The sequence below is a fragment of the Scylla paramamosain genome, chromosome 27 (genome assembly GCF_035594125.1).
Source record: "Scylla paramamosain isolate STU-SP2022 chromosome 27, ASM3559412v1, whole genome shotgun sequence".
Taxonomy (NCBI): Eukaryota; Metazoa; Arthropoda; class Malacostraca; order Decapoda; family Portunidae; genus Scylla; species Scylla paramamosain.
The window spans coordinates 10,714,309-10,732,894 of NC_087177.1; the positions used below are offsets into that span (position 1 = coordinate 10,714,309).

General features: G+C 44.0%; 1 long non-coding RNA gene across 4 annotated transcripts in view; it reads left to right on the forward strand.

Annotated features, from left to right (window-relative positions):
- The window catches only part of LOC135114197 (uncharacterized), a 226,004-nt gene that overhangs the window by 123,590 nt on the left and 83,828 nt on the right, over positions 1–18,586 (forward strand). For all 4 annotated transcript variants that reach the window (XR_010275434.1, XR_010275432.1, XR_010275433.1 and 1 more), the window contains exon 4: positions 10,394–10,433. This is a non-coding gene — a long non-coding RNA (uncharacterized LOC135114197). The remainder of the gene's footprint in view (positions 1–10,393; positions 10,434–18,586) is intronic.

Below are 18,586 nucleotides of genomic sequence, written 5' to 3' on the forward strand. Positions count from 1 at the left end.
GTTTTTCGTCGCTTTCAGGTGTTGTTATCGAACGTTTGAGTTGTTCGTTGTGGCCAAGGTAATCCACTCCCGTCTGGCCTCTCTCGGCTCCTAAGGCTGCGCGAAGGTCACCCTGTGGAAGCCCCCATCCCCCCAAGCCATCTCGAGGGAGACCCGAGCGTGTGTGCTGACTGGAAAACTGAGCGTCGTGGCAGAGGCCATAAATGCAACGTCCCTTAAGTACACACGCTCCACTTAGCTAAGATGCCCCGGCCAGACAGGAGTACGCCGAGATAAGACAAGGCGGACACACGGAAAGACGGACAGATAAAGGCGACAGACGGACAGGTAAAGGTCGCTGGCTAAGAGGATCATGTACTACACAGGTCACGGAGGATATTGTATTGCGAAACTGATCTGACGGGAAATCTGCGGCCGCGCGGCGATTGCTCCCTCCAGCGTGGCGAGAGAGAACCCCCTGTCACAATAGATGCTTAAATCATGCTTTATCGCACCCATGCGTCACCTTGCTGGTGTTCACGCCGCCTGTGTTTTATCTGACTGCAAGGAGGCGGCGCTCACCAACCTCCCCAAACGCACCGGACGCCCAGCTTCGAACACCCACACAAAGCTTCGGTACCCACTCAAGGTTTCGAACACTCATCGCTTCATTTCTCACGTCTAATCGATGCGGAGTGGACAGTTAACATCACGATCGCCGCCTCCAAGGACCTTTCGCCGCGCGGTGCTGGACAGTATCCCCCACATCGACCCTCGGATGCAAAAACTCTCCTCTCGAGGCCTTCACTCGTCCCTCAAGCGGCACTGGCATATCCCTGCCAGTGTCGACATTCAGTGAGGTAACTTACGGATACTATTATGCACTCCAGGGCCTCCTCTGCTCCTGCTTGCTGGCGATTCTGCTGAGTGAGATGGAGGAGGAGGAGGAGGAGAACAGGACGAGGAAGGAAAAAAAGGGAAGAGTAGGAGAAAGAGGAGGTAGAGGAGAAACCGATGTAGTAGTAGCAATAGCAGAGGAGAACACAACTCCAAAAAAGAAAGAGGAAGAAAGAAAAGAAGGACGAGGAGGATGAGTGTGTGGATTAGAAATAGAAGTACTGTAGTCGCAGCAAAACCATTAGCAACAAGAGCAGCAGCAGTAGATGTGGAGGAGATAAGACGAATGGGAAGGAGAGATGTAGAGAGGAGGAGGAGGAGGAGAGATGTAGAGAGGGGAAGGAGGAGCAGGAGGAGGAGGAAGAGGAGGAGAGTACAATAATAGTAGTCTAAACTCTCAGCAATAGTATTCGGAACTAAAAGGTGGGAAAAAAAAGGTAGCCATTAGCTTGAAGAGTTCCCTTGTAGTATTTTTTTCCCCTCGCTGCCTTTAAGTTAGTTAGTCGGTCAGTAAGTCATGTCCACTGACAGTGTGAACGAGTTTAATAGACGGAGGGTGTGTTTAAGTCTGCTTTTATGGGAAGCATGTTTAGTTAATTTGCCCTGCCCCACGCTCCCCCCCTCTCTCTCTCTCTCTCTCTCTCTCTCTCTCTCTCTCTCTCTCTCTCTCTCTCTCTCTCTCTCTCTCTCTCTCTCTCTCTCTCTCTCTCTCTCTCAGCATCATGAAGGCATCACAGTTTCCGATATTAAAAAACTTATGCAAGTTCAGTATTTTCGTGTGTGTGTGTGTGTGTGTGTGTGTGTGTGTGTGTGTGTGTGTGTGTGTGTAGCACTTATCCTTATCTCACAAACAACTTCCTAAGAATCGACAGGTCTGCAGCTGATTGTTCTTCCTTTGTTTCTTTGTGTTCCTTACCAACATTGGGATCATTGCGGGGCATCAGTATGTTAATCAAATGATGTACTCTGAGGAGCTGAATGGGTGTACTCGCCTTAGTGGGGACGATAACTGCATCACTGTCAACGAGGCACAGCGTGAGAGAGAGAGAGAGAGAGAGAGAGAGAGAGAGAGAGAGAGAGAGAGAGAGAGAGAGAGAGAGAGAGAGAGAGAGAGAGAGAGAGAGAGAGTGGGGGGGGAAGAGATGCGATGGAGTTCAGTGAGTATACCAATGTAGTCTACACACACACACACACACACACACACCCTATAAGGAGGCTAGCTAGTCAGGTCATTATGGCTGCCAATGTGTGACTGAGGTGCAGACGATCTTGTTCCATCGTGCTGCTCTGGTTCTCCGTCGCTCCTACATTACCCAATTCTCTCTCTCTCTCTCTCTCTCTCTCTCTCTCTCTCTCTCTCTCTCTCTCTCTCTCTCTCTCTCTCTCTCTCTCTCTCTCTCTCTCTCTCTCTCTCTCTCTCTCTCTCTCTCTCTCTCTCTCATTTTCCTTTGCCTCTATTTGGTCACGTGCTTATTCTGACTCTATTTGTCTTCAGTTGTGTCTCTCTTCTTTCAGTATTTGTAAGCAGAGTTCTAGTTTTACTCTCTATTTTTTGGGGATGTTTTCTTTACGCCTTGATCTATTTTCGGAGCGGTGAACAGGGAGCCTTTGCCTGCACCATACTGCATTACATTAAGTTATTTAGCGCAGTTTAACAATTGCGGCTTTTATTGTGTGTGAGTCTCGTTTATTTATTTTTTTCTCTCTCTCTGTTTTTCCTCTACGTATTCTCTTTAACCTTTGATCTATTTTCTTAGAGGAGGGAGGGTGGGGAGATGCCTTCGTCTTTAGCGTGTTGCATTATATTGGGTTATATATTGCAGGTTGCTACACAAATAAAACAGCTGCAGTTTGTTCTTCCTTTTGTTTTGTTTTGTGTTTGTTACATCTTGTCTATATGTATTTTCTTTACTCCTTGATCTGTCCTGTAAACGGTGGAGGGGGAGAGTCCTTTGCCTTTTCTATCCGACATATCACACTTTCTACTATCACAAACAAGGCAGTTGCAGTTTTCTCCTTTCTCCATGTGCTTTCGATCTCATTCTTCAACTTATTAATGACCATCGTGGCTCTGAATTGCTGAGATGAAGGCAAGTGGACGTAATTACCTCATAGCGCTTGACTGATTGATTTTAATTGTTAGTGTCCAGGTGTTGGTGATGAGTCCTGACGTACAACTTGATCCCAAAGAGTGGTGCTGATGAAGCCTGGCACACACCCTTCCTGGAAACTAGCTTCCCTTAATCAAGAGTGTTATTTTTCTTCTCTCTCGCTTGTTTGGTCTCCCTCACCTACTCTTTTCTACGTTCGTTTCTCTCTCTCTCTCTCTCTCTCTCTCTCTCTCTCTCTCTCTCTCTCTCTCTCTCTCTCTCTCTCTCTCTCTCTCTCTCTCTCTCGTGTTCACCCGTAGACTGTTCCTTGTGGCTACTTGCATTGTATTTTCTTGTTTCGTATTTGAAATTGATCTGAAATTATTATTATTATTATTATTATTATTATTATTATTATTATTATTATTATTATTATTATTATTATCAATGTTATCAATGTTATCATTACTACTACTACTACCACCACCCCTACTATTACTACAGGTGGCAGTGGTAGTGTTAGTAGCTGGTGCAGTATATTATCACTTCCTATTGATATTCAAATTAAAGATAGAAAACCGCCCTCTGACAGTAAGTACACACTGAGCCGCCATGAGTGTGGGATAGAATACAGTAAACGTCACCCAGGGGAAATGAGGAGGAGGAGGAGGAGGAGGAGGAGGAGGAGGAGGAGGAGGAGAACAAGAGGCTGAGAGTGGATGAGTTATATGCTCCTCTGTGGTGGCAGGTGTGGGGACCGGTGGCTGGGATGAGACAGGTGATAGGATGCTCTTATTAGCCGGCCGTCAAGCGGTGTGTGTGTGTGTGTGTGTGTGTGTGTGTGTGTGTGTGTGTGTGTGTGTAGGTATGTGAGTGTGCGTGTTTCTAAGTGCCAGAATGTTAAGTGACTCCTTAACTCTTCAGTGAAACACATGCAAAGATCATTAAAGAAAACACGCGTTATACTGTATGATTTGAATGACTTGTTAAGTTACATGCATAGAACAAAGGAATTTTATACTTACGGCTTGCATACTCAAGTCTTAAATTCTCACCGCATGCCAGTCTCCCATAGTAAAGTATTGTAAAGTCCCACAGACGTACTATTATGCCGCAGATTCCTAGGCATCCGAGTCAATGAGCCACGAAGGGACATATCCCTCGAGCCCTCCAGGGTGCCACCTACCGTTTTCGAGTTGAAACCTGTCTGTAACCTCCCGGGCAGCCTCCGTGCACTGCAGTTAAGCATTGTAATCACGGGGTTTGTTATAACGCAGACGGTCCCCGCAGTGTGGTGTCTGGCCGCTTAGAACACTGAAAAGTGCTCGTTGCCTTTGTCTAACTGGCGATTACTCAGACGAAAAACGAAAGAAAATGTAAAGGAAAGTAGGTGTTGTGAGCTGAAAATCTTACTTTATCAGGTGGTAAGTCAAGAAGACAGATGTTGCGTAATTTCTATAATGAATTATGTAAATAAGGGGAATATGTCTTAAGTTTTAACGTTGGAGTGAGAAATCGTTTAACAAACACTGAAAGTGAAGGTGATGTTGGCGTTGATGAAAATGGTGATGGTGATGATGTTCTGCTATGGCAGTTTGAATGAGAAAAGTGACGTACATAGCAAAGGAGGGAAATAATGGACAAAGAAATAGGAAAAAATAAATAGGATGCGTGAGGCAAGGAGAAAGATGCACGTGGAAGTAAATTATTGATAAAGGGGAGAGACAGGAAGAAAACTGGCTTGAAATATTAGAGTGAAAGACGAGAAGGATAGTGAAGAAATGTGAGGATAAAAGATGGAAGAGGCTGGTTGAAGAAGTCCTTGGGGGAAGGTCATCTTGTAAAAAAAAGTGCTGAATGAAAATGTGAACCAAAGAGAACAATAATGGGAAATGCTGATATCTCTCTCTCTCTCTCTCTCTCTCTCTCTCTCTCTCTCTCTCTCTCTCTCTCTCTCTCTCTCTCTCTCTCTCTCTCTCTCTCTCTCTCTCTCTCTCTCTCTCTCTCTCTCTCTCTCTCTCTCTCCCGTACACATCCTTCTCTTCCTCCTTCCATCCATCCTTCTTTCTCCATCATCTTCGTATTCTGCCGGCAAATCTTGAGATGAGGAGGAGATTGAAAAGGTAAAATGGAGGACACGGGGCAGGTGTGTAGAGAGGGGGGCGGGTTCCCGAGGCCTCGCTAGTGTGAACCAAAGGACAGCTGCATGGAGGACCCTTCACCTGGCTCCTCCTCCTGCTGGGGACGAAGGCAGGTGTTAGGGATGCTTTGTCTGACACACACACACACACACACACACACACACACACACACACACACACACACGGACCTCGCACAGCTGTGGGATATTATCGTCGTACTTTTGTTTGCTTGATTGGGTGTTTTTTTTTCTTAGTTTAAGTAATTGTTTTATTTTCTTGTGTAGTTGTTCGTGCGTTTTTATTTTTAGTGTTGTTGTTGTTGTTGTTGTTGTTGTTGTTGTCGTCGTCGTATTACTACTACTACTACTACTGCTGCTGCTGCTATCATCAGAGGTAGTAATGATGGTAATGATAGCAATAGTAATAGCAATGATGGTAGTAGCTATAATAGTTTCGACATCATAGTATAATATAGACATCAGTATTTCATAAATTACGTTTTTTTTTCCTTATTTGTAAACAAGACAACTTTTTATTACTCTTTAAACCTGCTTCATCATTGTTGACTCCATTCAAGCACTGTATCTCCGTTAACCGCCTCTAACGGTGATGAACACAATGTAAACTTTCTTTCCTTCACCTCATGCTATTTAGAACATGTGTCAGCATCTTCTTGCGACGCATTGTGCGCCCAAAAGCGATTTGAAATGTACACTGGCCTCGTCAGGGATTGTACTTTTTTTGTTACGTTGGGAAATAGTACGTAAAAAGTTGTGATTTGTATTCATTCCTTGTTTGATAGTTCATTACAATACTTTATTACTCTTGTTCATTGTATATTACTTCCCTCCATATGGTGGACGCTTGATTCCTGTGAGACCTCATTGTTACGTGGGAATGTAGTGCATGGAAAAAAAGTTATTTGTATTAAGTCAGTTTTATGATTCATAACAAAACTTCACTAAAGTACGTAAGTTGCATTGTTTCTATCGATGTGGTGTACACTTGCCTCTTAGATGACTGTACTCTGTTGTTACATTGGAAAATGATGCATAAAAACATAATTTGTCTCTAATTTTTTTGCAGTACTTTATTACATCACTTGCCCCAAGACGATGTACTGTGCTTTTAATTCTTTTAAAAGCTGCAGCAGTGTACCCTTTTTATCAGATGGGAGAGTGGCAAAAAGCAGTACAAAATAAGTGCTTTAACCTATTATTTACATATTTCACTCCACCTTCTTCAGGATAATGCACAAAATATTCTCCATATTCATCTTCTCAGAAAAAAAGGGTAATGATCTGTCTCCATTCTTAACATCACATTACTTTCTTTCATTACATAACTTTCTTGAACATGTGCACTCCCAGTCCACAGCAATACAATCCTTTGTTACATAAAAGAATAAAAAATGTGAAAAAAAGTGGTGATCTGTTTCCATTTTTTACATTACATTCCTTCATTTCAACAAATACACACAATTCTCAACAATACATTCTTTTGTTACGTGAGAGAATATGTAGAGAAAAAAAAGTGGTGATTTGTCTTCATTATTCAGCTGAGTGATCTGCGCCACTCTCTCTTCTCGGGTGACGCAGGATAAGGCTTTCCCAGTGGCGCGCCTCTAGCTCTGTGCTACGCCTGACCAGAGGGTTTTGATTGAAGGGGAAACGCGATACACACAGCTTCGTCCTCTGTCCCCACTCTCATATGTTCCGCGCTGTCTCCGTTTTCTTCTGGGGTCTCTCCTCTTTTACTTCCTCGTTCTTTCGCCCCCCTTCCGTCTCCTTAATGTTAGTCTTCCTATTCCTTTTTTGTTTCTGTCTTGTTCTTCTCGTCGTCCTCTTCCTCGATTTGATTTCTTTTTCTTCTGTCCGTCATCATGTTCTTCTTTTTGTTCTTGTTCGTGTTTTTCTTTTCTCCTCTCCTATCCTTTCCTCTTCGCGGTTCCATCTTCCTTTCATGCTCTTCTTATTCCTTGATGTCTTCCTTCTTCTTTTCCTCCTCCGCATCCTCGTTTTTTTTTCCACTTTTCCTCTTCCTCTTCTAAATCCAATATCATCCCTTCATCCTTGTCTCCCTCCGTTCTCTCCCCTCCTTCCTTCACCCATCCCTCCTCTCCCCTTCACAGACACCCTCGCCACACCACTGGTCAGCGAGATTATATCCTCCATATCCTTCATATCCTTCATATCCTGACAGCAACTGCTCCCACCTGCTCGCTCTGTATTCTGCTTCTTCCTTATTTCTACTTTTTTTTCTCCCTCTCTTTCTGTTTTTGTATCCATTTCTCCGCTAATGTTGATCTCTTTACTGTTTGTTGTTATTTTTTCACTTTTTCCCTCCCCCTCTCTCTCTCTCTCTCTCTATCCACGTGCTTGCTCCGTCTCCTTTCCTTCATTACCTTGATTCTTTTTCTCTCTCACCTCCACCTGCTTCATCCCCCCCCCATTCCCTCTCCTCTTTCTTCTCTCCCTCTCTCCCACAGCTTCGTCCTCTGTCCCCACTCTCTCTCTCTCTCTCTCTCTCTCTCTCTCTCTCTCTCTCTCTCTCTCTCTCTCTCTCTCTCTCTCTCTCTCTCTCTCTCTCTCTCTCTCTCTCTCTCTCTCTCTCTCTCTCTCTCTCTCCCCCCTTGCCTTTCTTTCCTTCCCCCTCCACCTGCTTCGCCCCCTCCCCCTCCTTCCTTGCCTCTGTCTCTCCACCTGCTCTGGCTCCTCCCTCCTTCCAGCCGTCCCTCCTTGTCCTTCCTTCCACCTGCTATCCCCCAGTTACCCCCCTGTCTCTCCCTTTTCCTCCCTTCTCTGTATCCTTCAGCTCCTCCCCCTCTGCTCCCCCATCTTTCAGTCCCCGAAATTATCTATTCTGATTTCCTCCCCCCTCCCCCTTTTTTTTTTTTTTGCTTTTTACTTTATTTTATCCTTCTCTTTTCTCTTCATTTTCTACATGTTATTTTCTTATTCTTAATTCTATTGTTCGTACTTTTTTTCTCTTCCTTTTCCTTTTTTTTCCTCATTTTTTTATCTCCTTTTCTCCTCTTCCTCCTCTTCCTTCTCCTCCTCTTCTACTTACCTATCCTGCATTTTTCATTAATATTTGCTGTAGAATAGTTATATAAACAGCTTAGTAGAACCTCGAGGTCTGTTGTTATTTGTCTTCTTTGTATTCCTCCTCCTCCTCCTCCTCCTCCTCCTCCTCCTCCTCCTCCTCCTCCTCCTCCTCCTCCTCCTCCTCCTCCTCCTCCTCCCTTTTTCTATCCTCCTCTGTTACCTTCTCTACTGCTGTTTTCACTGCTTCTCTTTTCCTTCCTTCTATCTTGTCTTCTCCTATTTACACCTATTCTTTCTTCCTCCTCTTCCCGTGTTTACTCTAGCACCTCCTCCTCTTTCCCTTCCTCCTGTTTTGTTTTCTCTGCTCCTGTTTACATATTCATTCTCTCCTCCTCCTCCTGTGTCCACTCCCACACCTTCTCCACCTGCCCATCGCGGCGACACCAGCGTAGAATAAAAGTGAACCCGCTTTGTCATTGAACGTAGTTACAGTCATTGTGTCTCCCCAGTCCGGACCTTCCTTATCGGCCGTCTCTCTCTCTCTCTCTCTCTCTCTCTCTCTCTCTCTCTCTCTCTCTCTCTCTCTCTCTCTCTCTCTCTCTCTCTCTCTCTCTCTCTCTCTCTCTCTCTCTCTCTCTCCCCTGTTCTCCTTTCTTTTCCTCTCCCCTGTTCTCTCCTCCTCCTCCTCCTCCTCTTATCGCTTTCCCAGTATTATCGCTCCTCTGCCCAGCCCTAGTTACAAAACACGTCATAAAGAAACATCATCAGTCGTCCTCCTTCACCTTCCCTTTCCTCTTCCTCCTCCTCATCATCATCATCCTCCTCCTCCTCCTCTCCCTCCTCTTCGTCCCTCTCGTCCTTGTCCTCATCTTCATATAGGTCTGTTATACATTACCTGCATTTTTTTCTTCTTCGCCTTCCGTCGTTTCCTTAGTGGTGTGTTGATGTCATGTACTCCATGAATCTCTTCCTGCTGTTTTTGTCCCTTTTGTCCTTTGTGACTCTGCTCAATAAAATGATCATGTGTAGATTTGGTTACCTTGGCCATGCACCTCCTTTGTGTTGTGGTAGGGTAAGGATCACGATACCAGATCAGGGAATAAGTTGCAATGGAGTGTAGTTTCTAATAATACCTTTGAGTAACTTTTTGACTTCTATAATTTCATCCCTCCATCTCATACTTTTGCACTTGTATCGTAATTTCTATCCCTGTATCTCACTCTTTCGCAGTTCTATCGTAATATCGTCCCTCCATCTCACTCTTGCCTTCCCCTTCCCACTTCTATGTTAATGTCAAAAGAGGCACCAGAAACGCAAGGAAGGAAAGATAATAAAGATGCAAGATGATGAAGAGTTGAAGTGAGGAGTCTGTCTGTGATGGGTCTTCTCCCTCCCCCCTCGCTCCCTTCTTCCTTCAAAGGCGCGCGCTCCTAAAACGCTCCCAAGTTCCTCCAGGCGTGTGTGGGACCAGGCGAACTTGACCCTCAGACACGAGCCGGACCATAAATCACGCAGTTTTCACCCGCGCAGGACACCCGAGGGAGCTGAGAGGGTATAACTTCACTGATGGTGGTGGTGGTGGTGGTCATGGTGGTGGTGGTGGTTGTCTTACCTTGTTTTCTTTCTGTTTCTTGGTTGAATTTTGGTCTTTCGTTCTTGTTCTTGCTTTGGGTCTCTCATTTATTTTCTCGGTTATTGAATCTCTCTCTCTCTCTCTCTCTCTCTCTCTCTCTCTCTCTCTCTCTCTCTCTCTCTCTCTCTCTCTCTCTCTCTCTCTCTCTCTCTCTCTCTCTCTCTCTCTCTCTCTCTCTCTCTCTCTCTCGCTCGCTTCTAGACTCCATTTCCCTCATACTCTCAACGCCTCTCAATCTTCCTCTTAAAACACACACACACACACACACACACACACACACACACACACACACACACACACACACACACACACACACACACACACACACACACACACACACACACACACACACACACACACACACACACACACACACACACACACACACACACACACTGTAATCCAAAACTCACACAGCCTTGAAGAACTTGATGCATAATGTGCCCTCCGTTTAACAAAGTCAATAAATACGAAGTGTTTATGGCGACAAGTGCATTTTATTGGAGGATTTTCTCATATTCCCATTTCGTTTCACTTATTTTCACTCACGTCCTTGAGATTGTGAAGTGTATTTAGCTCATCTTATTTTATTTCCTATTGTTTCAGATGCGCGACTTGAGACCTTGGGAGGCGCCTGCTTGTGAATGTAAGTGTTGTGTGTCCTTCATTTGTGTATTGGATTTCTCTAAGTAGGTTGGGTTTAGTTTGGTTACGTTACGTTTAGTTGCTTCTGGTTTGGTTTAGTTACATCTGGTTTGGTTTGCGTTTGGCTTAGTTAGGTTGAATAAGGTTAGATAGGTTAAGTTGATTTAAGGTTAAGTTCAGGTGAAGTAAGGTTAGGTTAGGTAAGATAAGGTTAGGTTGATTTAGGTTAGGGTAGGTGAGGTTAGGTAAGGTAATGCTATGTTAAGATTACGTTAAGTGTTGTTATATTAAGGTGGTTATGTTAGGAATATAAGATGAAGTTATATAAAGTTAGGTTAGGTTACATCAACATCAGGCTAGGTAAGGCTATGCATGTTATGTAATGTAAGATGAAGTTGGGTAGAGTTAGGTTTGGTTAGGTTAGATACGGTTATCTTTATGTGATCCGGTGGGTGACACTGAAAAGAAGAGGCTGAGGACTATAACTTAGACGTCCTTTTCTTTCTGCTCACGTTTGGGGAATAAGTTACGCCAGTATTTCAACGCCGGTTCAGAGTTACAACCTGCACATGAGCGGCGGGAGGGACGGCGGTGCTCGAAATTTTCCATTGATTCTTCACGGTACATTCGGTCGTCGTTTTCTGGTCCTCCGTCAGGCACGAACTGGGCATTAATCCGTCAAGGTCCCCTGCCCAGCCAGCCCCACCCAATCCTCCCCGCCCCCTCCTTGTCCCTCGCTACCCCTCTCACGGCATCATCTGCGGAGGAAGAGGGAGGGGAGGAAGGGTTGAGGGGAGCAGCCCGTCATGATGCGGCAGCAGATAATTTGTACACGACCCAGTTGATTGCCGTCTGATTAGTCGTGAGGGGAGCACTGGGCGCGTGGGGCGGGAAGGAGAAGGCAAGACCAACACCAAGACTGAGACTGTTTTGAGGGGATGGCATGGGATGGAATGAGTGGAATGCCTCTCCAGTCCCTTGTATGGTGACCGCGCGGAGGTGGTCACTTCAAGACAGCGATGGGAGGGTTGCGGGAGGAAGACAGGGTACAGGGAAGGAAGGGAGGTTGGCATGATAAACGAATCCTTGAAAGTAAATAACCGCCCCTGAAGGGATTTAACAATTACTATCCATCTTGAGCTCGTTTGTTCTGCGGCACCGCGCGTACTACACTTCCCCTCGCCTCGCCTCGCGCTGGTCAGTCCTCCGCGGGCTGCAGTAGTCCGCCGAAATGTGACTGCCTTGAAAAGCAAATAGACGCGCTGATAAGATCGCCAGCCGTCGACAATTACAGAGGCAGGAAAGATATAAGGCGCCTAGTGGGAAAGGGGGTGAGGGAAAGGAATCCGAGGACAGCCGTGAGGGTTTAAGAGAGAGATGCACAAAAACCTTCGATCTGGCGTGATAGCATCAAAGGGAGACCCGCTGGTGTGCCGCTGCGCTGGATAAGAGCCGTCAAGAGTGCCGAGGGAAACGGGTGGGCTGCCCTCGTGCTTCCTGTCCTCTCACGTGCTGGATGAACACAAGTTTCCACAAGAATTTTCCTCTTTTCCTTCCCTTTCAAAATGAGGGCAAGCGCGTTTCAATTATTACACGGTTTTCACAAGTGATTTTGGATACAGTCATGCACACAAACACTCATTTTACTGTAACTTTACTGTAAAATATAAGTTTGCGTTATTGAAATATTAGCACTGGGAGAATTTATCGCGAAATCGCAACTTATGTAACATGTTATGTAAGCAAAACATTTTATCAGCATGCAAATTGGTAAAGTATGTTGGTAGTACTGGCCACATGCATGAAATATAAAGGGTGCAGAAATAACACGTTGCCCTTTCGTCCTGAGAGACAACGAAGAGAAGTGGCAAGCAAGGTCTGGGAACGACGTATGTATAAGATAAAAACAGAACATAATCACCATTATGCGTCTCGATGCATATCTGGAAATGTTTATTACTCCAGATACTGATGACTTGAGCCGATAAACTGTTCCTGAATGGACGCCTCGCCCCGGCCCGGCCACTAATAGTACTGAGGAGACTCGTACATCACCACGGCGCGTCCGGTCCAAGTGTTATTACTCCCACTATATCACGCGCTGCACCGAGAAGTACTACCGGCTACAGCCCGCTAGTCCCTGTTTTCGTTAATGGAAAAGGAAAGAAGGAAGAGAGAAAGGGTTAAGAGAGGAAGATGTAATTAAGAGTGGAAAGAAAAAAAGCGTAGCCGGTGGCAGTGCAGGGATTAATGAGGTGAAAAGAAGCTCCCGGGAGAGATTAGCGATCCAGGAGGCAGATTAACAGCTCTGTACTGTGGTTGGAGGTGGAGCGGGCACCGAGCCGCTGAGGAATGCGTTTGAAGCTGCGCCGGACTGGAAAATCGAGGAGAAAGTTGAAAAGAACCGCTGCACTGAAAGAAAAGAAAATTCGTTGTGGATAACACGATAAAAGAAAATATTAAGAAACTCCAAAGGAAAACATTAAGGAACTATTTCGAACATTAAAAGCAGACATGATGGAAAAATGTCAGTCTTTTCAAGCAGAGAGGGAGCGAGTGCTTGAGTGAGTGTGTGTGAGAGAGAGAGAGAGAGAGAGAGAGAGAGAGAGAGAGAGAGAGAGAGAGAGAGAGAGAGAGAGAGAGAGAGAGAGAGAGAGAGAGAGAGAGAGAGAGGGGAGATGGAGGGAGAAGGGTGAGCAAGGCGCCTCCCTCCAGCGGCGTGGCAGACCGGTGTCTTTGATGCGAAAGAATTGGATCTGAAATCTAGGATAATTCATCTGACCCTGAACATATCAAGGGGAAGAAAACAACATCCTCCTCTGATTATGCGACTTTTCCATAAATTTGTCGTGAAAAATCGAAGGCAGTTTACATTTAACACGGTTATTACGTGGAATACAATTGACTAAACGCTCCGCTCTCGTCACGGTGATTAGGAGCCTGTGAACGACGACCCTTGGTTTCAACCCTAAGCAGGCGGTAAATAAGAGTCTGCCTTGCGCCTGTCGCTAGATTCAGAGGCTAACAAGAGCAGGGAAAGGGAGAGACAAGACTCCAACAAGCGTGCACACTAGGCGGCGAACTGAGATAAACTTCTTCACGGAGATCTAGGCGAGATACTGAAAAACGATCTGGTTCTGGATAGCCTGGAATCTTCATGCCAGGGCAGTAAGGGAGCGACTGACCATGTACTAACTTAGCTCCATTACCTCCCGTATGAATGTGCGTGTGTGCGTCGGTATTACTTAACCCACATTACGTTACGCCTTATTACATCTGGCATTTGCACTTTCGCCTCGAGTTGGAGTCTGAGCGCCGGGTCAACTGACTCACCTGATGTCGGGCAGGGTCTGATCATCACCTGAGTCTTGCCACCCCGAGGGATTGTCCGCGGGCAAGGGAGAGAGAGAGAAAGAGAGAGAATGGCATGGAATTACCGACCACACAGACACGGGCAGAGTGAGATGGGGGTGCTGCTGTCTGAAATTTAAATAGAGGAAGAGAGAGAGAGAGAGAGAGAGAGAGAGAGAGAGAGAGAGAGAGAGAGAGAGAGAGAGAGAGAGAGAGAGAGAGAGAGAGAGAAGGAGGAAACCGGTCAATTCTCCATAAATAAGTAAAATAAGACTAGAAATGTAAAAAAAAGACAATCTGCTTATGATAAATACAAGATAGAGTAAAATAAGATAAATAAAATAAAAAAATCGCTCTGCTTATGATAGATGTGAGATAAAGACGGCTAGACAACAGCCAGACCCAATAAACATTAGCATTACCGCGTCTTCCCTGCGCAAGACAAATGAGTGGGTGAGGTGTAATCTCGAGTCACACCCCCATCCTTATCGTAATAACACATTTCCACGAGTCCTCTGGTTTGCTTGATATTATAAGTACGTGGGAAAATATTTATTGGTTGTGCTCTTGCCTATAATACTAACTACGCTTGCATCTTACTCCGCTTGTTGATCTGATAATGACGTTAAGGTCGCGTGTGTGAGTGTGGGAGTGGGGAGTGTTGTGGATCCAGCAGTGGACGGTTTAAAGCTGCTTAGTTGTTGCAAAGTGGTGTTCGCTTTTTCTAGTTTACGAGAGTGGTTAATTTCCTGATTTTCAAAAGTGATCAGGTAAATTTGTGAATAGAGATGATAAGTGAATACAGAGACATGCGTGAGTAGTTTTTATAAAGGAACTGCCACGTGTAGACCTTATTGTTTCTTACAGCTTCCATTATATTCTTACGTTCTTTCGCTAAGCCCTTTGACTTTAGTGACTTAGGTTTACGAAGTACTTACTGATGTTAACCAGCAATAAAGAACTTAAATTGCTGTTTGGAGACCATACAAGCTGCTGAAAGACTATAAAACACGGCAATGAAAGGTTAAGTAGCTTGGAAAGGTGTGGCTTAAGAAAACGGTCCATCATTTCGTACTCCACCATTACTCATTCCTTGTTGCAGAAAATCCAGGGTCTCAGTCTCATGGGATTACCATTTCTCTTACATAAGGACAGCTGTGTGCTTCTTACGCGCGTCCATTTGCATCAGTAAAGCGTGGTGGGTATGGAGACGCCTCGGGCATGAAAGATTGCTGTCTGCTTCCATAAAGGTTTGCAATATCTGCCTAGGCTCTTGAAATACTGCAATAGTACCTGGTATGTACAAGGCCAGGGAGAGAGAGAGAGAGAGAGAGAGAGAGAGAGAGAGAGAGAGAGAGAGAGAGAGAGAGAGAGAGAGAGAGAGAGAGAGAGAGAGAGAGAGAGAGAGAGAGAGAGAGAGAGAGAGAGTATGAGAGAATACCAGACACAGAAGCGGTAATACAAGACAGCCTGGTTCAGCAAGACTGGGTACTATTGTCCCTACCAAATAAGTCTATACAACACCTGCTTCAGGAGTGGGTGATCCAGTTCGTATTTTGACGGTCTTATGGATGCACTATAAAGACATGGCTTTCTTGGGAATCAATCCAATTATTTCTATATATGACGATCTCGGTGGTTGTCTTAATTCACATTTGTAAGTTTTTTTTTTTCTGTGGAGAGTGGTCATATCTCAGCAGATCAAAGAAACCTTAATTGCTTTAGTTGGCTCACCCTTCATGAATTTTAGAATACTTAAAAAAAAAAAATAAAGGTCATTGTAGTAGAGTATCGTGTTTGCATTTTCTTAAAAAAAAAAATGGAACTGGTTTTACTGATCCTTTAAATGTGGTCAGAAGCAGGAAGACTGAGGGAAACTCTAATAGAAAAAAAAACTGTTTTAGGTCAAACAGTAAAGTTAAATTAAAGTAAATAGTTTAATAACTTAGAGTTGACAGTAAAGCCTTACGGTTTTTTTATATTAAGATAAGGATTCTTCAGGAGGCATAGTAGATCCAGATGTGTTCTGATTTTCACTACCAAAAATGGAAAAAAGCATAAATCTTTATTGTGTGTGTGTGTGTGTGTGTGTGTGTGTGTGTGTGTGTGTGTGTGTGTGTGTGTGTGTGTGTGTGTGTGTGTGCGTGTGCGCGCGCGCGCCACAGGAGTGTGGATGTACTGTCGGGCTTGTACCGTAATGCCCGCGGCCCAGCACCATTGGCCAAGTGCAGGTCTCGGAACTCAGCTGCATATTACTCTTATAAGCGTGGTATTTGGGGGCACTGGTCCTTGCCTAGGGGTGAAACACTTCATATGATTAAAATAAATATACTCTATTTTTCGTACCCATGTATTTCCTTGGATAGCTGAGGAAATTCGAGGGTTTGTGTTTTTTTTTTTTTGTGGAAGGAACTTTATGATTTCAGGAGTCGTTCGTGTTATAAGCTGATTTTGTGATATTTTCCGCTTTTCTGATAACAAGTATGTACAGTTTGTTGATGATCGGGTTTGTATTCATGTTGTAACGCGTATGTGTTTAACAAGTGATGGTAATAGTTTTCAGTAACGGATTCTTTTTCTTTCCTTTCTTTGCTTGTTTTTTTTTTTCGTCTTTTATTTATTTCTTCTTCTTCTTCTTCTTCTTCTTCTTCTTCTTCTTCTTCTTCTTCTTCTTCTTCTTCTTCTTCTTCTTCTTCTTCTTCTTCTTCTTCTTCTTCTTCTTCTTCTTCTTCTTCTTCTTCTTCTTCTTCTTCTTCTTCTTCTTCTTCTTCTTCTTCTTCTTCTTCTTCTTCTTCTTCTTCTTCTTCTTCTTCTTCTTCTTCTTCTTCTTCTTCTTCTTCTTCTTCTTCTTCTTCTTCTTCTTCTTCTTCTTCTTCTTCTTCTTCTTCTTCTTCTTCTTCTTCTTCTTCTTCTTCTTCTTCTTCTTCTTCTTCTTCTTCTTCTTCTTCTTCTTCTTCTTCTTCTTCTTCTTCTTCTTCTTCTTCTTCTTCTTCTTCTTCTTCTTCTTCTTCTTCTTCTTCTTCTTCTTCTTCTTCTTCTTCTTCTTCTTCTTCTTCTTCTTCTTCTTCTTCTTCTTCTTCTTCTTCTTCTTCTTCTTCTTCTTCTTCTTCTTCTTCTTCTTCTTCTTCTTCTTCTTCTTCTTCTTCTTCTTCTTCTTCTTCTTCTTCTTCTTCTTCTTCTTCTTCTTCTTCTTCTTCTTCTTCTTCTTCTTCTTCTTCTTCTTCTTCTTCTTCTTCTTCTTCTTCTTCTTCTTCTTCTTCTTCTTCTTCTTCTTCTTCTTCTTCTTCTTCTTCTTCTTCTTCTTCTTCTTCTTCTTCTTCTTCTTCTTCTTCTTCTTCTTCTTCTTCTTCTTCTTCTTCTTCTTCTTCTTCTTCTTCTTCTTCTTCTTCTTCTTCTTCTTCTTCTTCTTCTTCTTCTTCTTCTTCTTCTTCTTCTTCTTCTTCTTCTTCTTCTTCTTCTTCTTCTTCTTCTTCTTCTTCTTCTTCTTCTTCTTCTTCTTCTTCTTCTTCTTCTTCTTCTTCTTCTTCTTCTTCTTCTTCTTCTTCTTCTTCTTCTTCTTCTTCTTCTTCTTCTTCTTCTTCTTCTTCTTCTTCTTCTTCTTCTTCTTCTTCTTCTTCTTCTTCTTCTTCTTCTTCTTCTTCTTCTTCCTCCTCCTCCTCCTCCTCCTCAGACTCGTTCAAGTGAAGACAAATAAGCCGTAACATCGAGGGACGCGCTAATGTGGCTCCCTCTTGATACCTAACAAGAAGCTGAACACAACTACCTCCCCATCGACGCTCTGACCTCTTAACCTCTTAACCACAGGGTTGTCAGTCAGTGGCTGGCATTCTGAAACACTCTGCTCTCTCACCGTGACCATTTTCGAAGGCCACAGTGATGATTAGCCGGGTTCTCAAGAGTGTTTCTCCTGTTGATAATGTAGATAAGTTGTTTATCTGTCGCTAGAATCATAAGAACATTCTTGAAAATATGTGTAACTTCAACTATAGCCTTTTGAAAGCAATCGAGGAGCGGTCAGAAGTATTTCAAAATATGGTTCAGTGGCGCGTTCTGGACATCCCACCAACCAAAGAGCCTAACCTCACGTCACGCACTTGTTAACCCTGATTTATTTACTGATGTGAGGGAGAGAGAAAGAAGAGGTGAAACTGGATCAATTTAACCAGTGACTTGCCGGAATTCTGCAGCCAATTACCCATTGGTGGAGTGGCCGCAGCGAAAGATAATGTGATAGTTTTTGAGGGAAGGGAAGAAAAGGAAAATAGCCCAGCAGGAACACGAAACAATGAGGGTAGTGGTGGTGGTGGTGGTGGTGGTGGTGGTGGTGGTGGTGGTGTTGCCGCCAGGTGCCGCCACCCTCCGTGGACCTCTGCCTTTACCTTGTCCTTTGCAGCGTGTCCTTCAAGGGGGCAATACTCTCTCTCTCTCTCTCTCTCTCTCTCTCTCTCTCTCTCTCTCTCTCTCTCTCTCTCTCTCTCTCTCTCTCTCTCTCTCTCTCTCTCTCTCTCTGCACATTAATAAATTCCTGTTTTTGAAGTATGTATTAAGTTCATTCGTTTCAATTTCATTATTTTTTTCTTGTACTTTCGTTACCAATTAAACAGTTATCTTCTCAACTTCCATAATTTTTACTTGATAAGCAGGTTCCTTAAGCAAGCGCTTGAGTGAGGGGCCACATTTGCCTGCTTGCTTGCGGCCCTACATGTTCAGAGTGCTGAGAAATATAAACTCTTTTAAAATTTAGTGAAAGTACGTACGTATGCGTGTGTAGAGAGCGTAAGGGTGTTATATATTATAGATGAC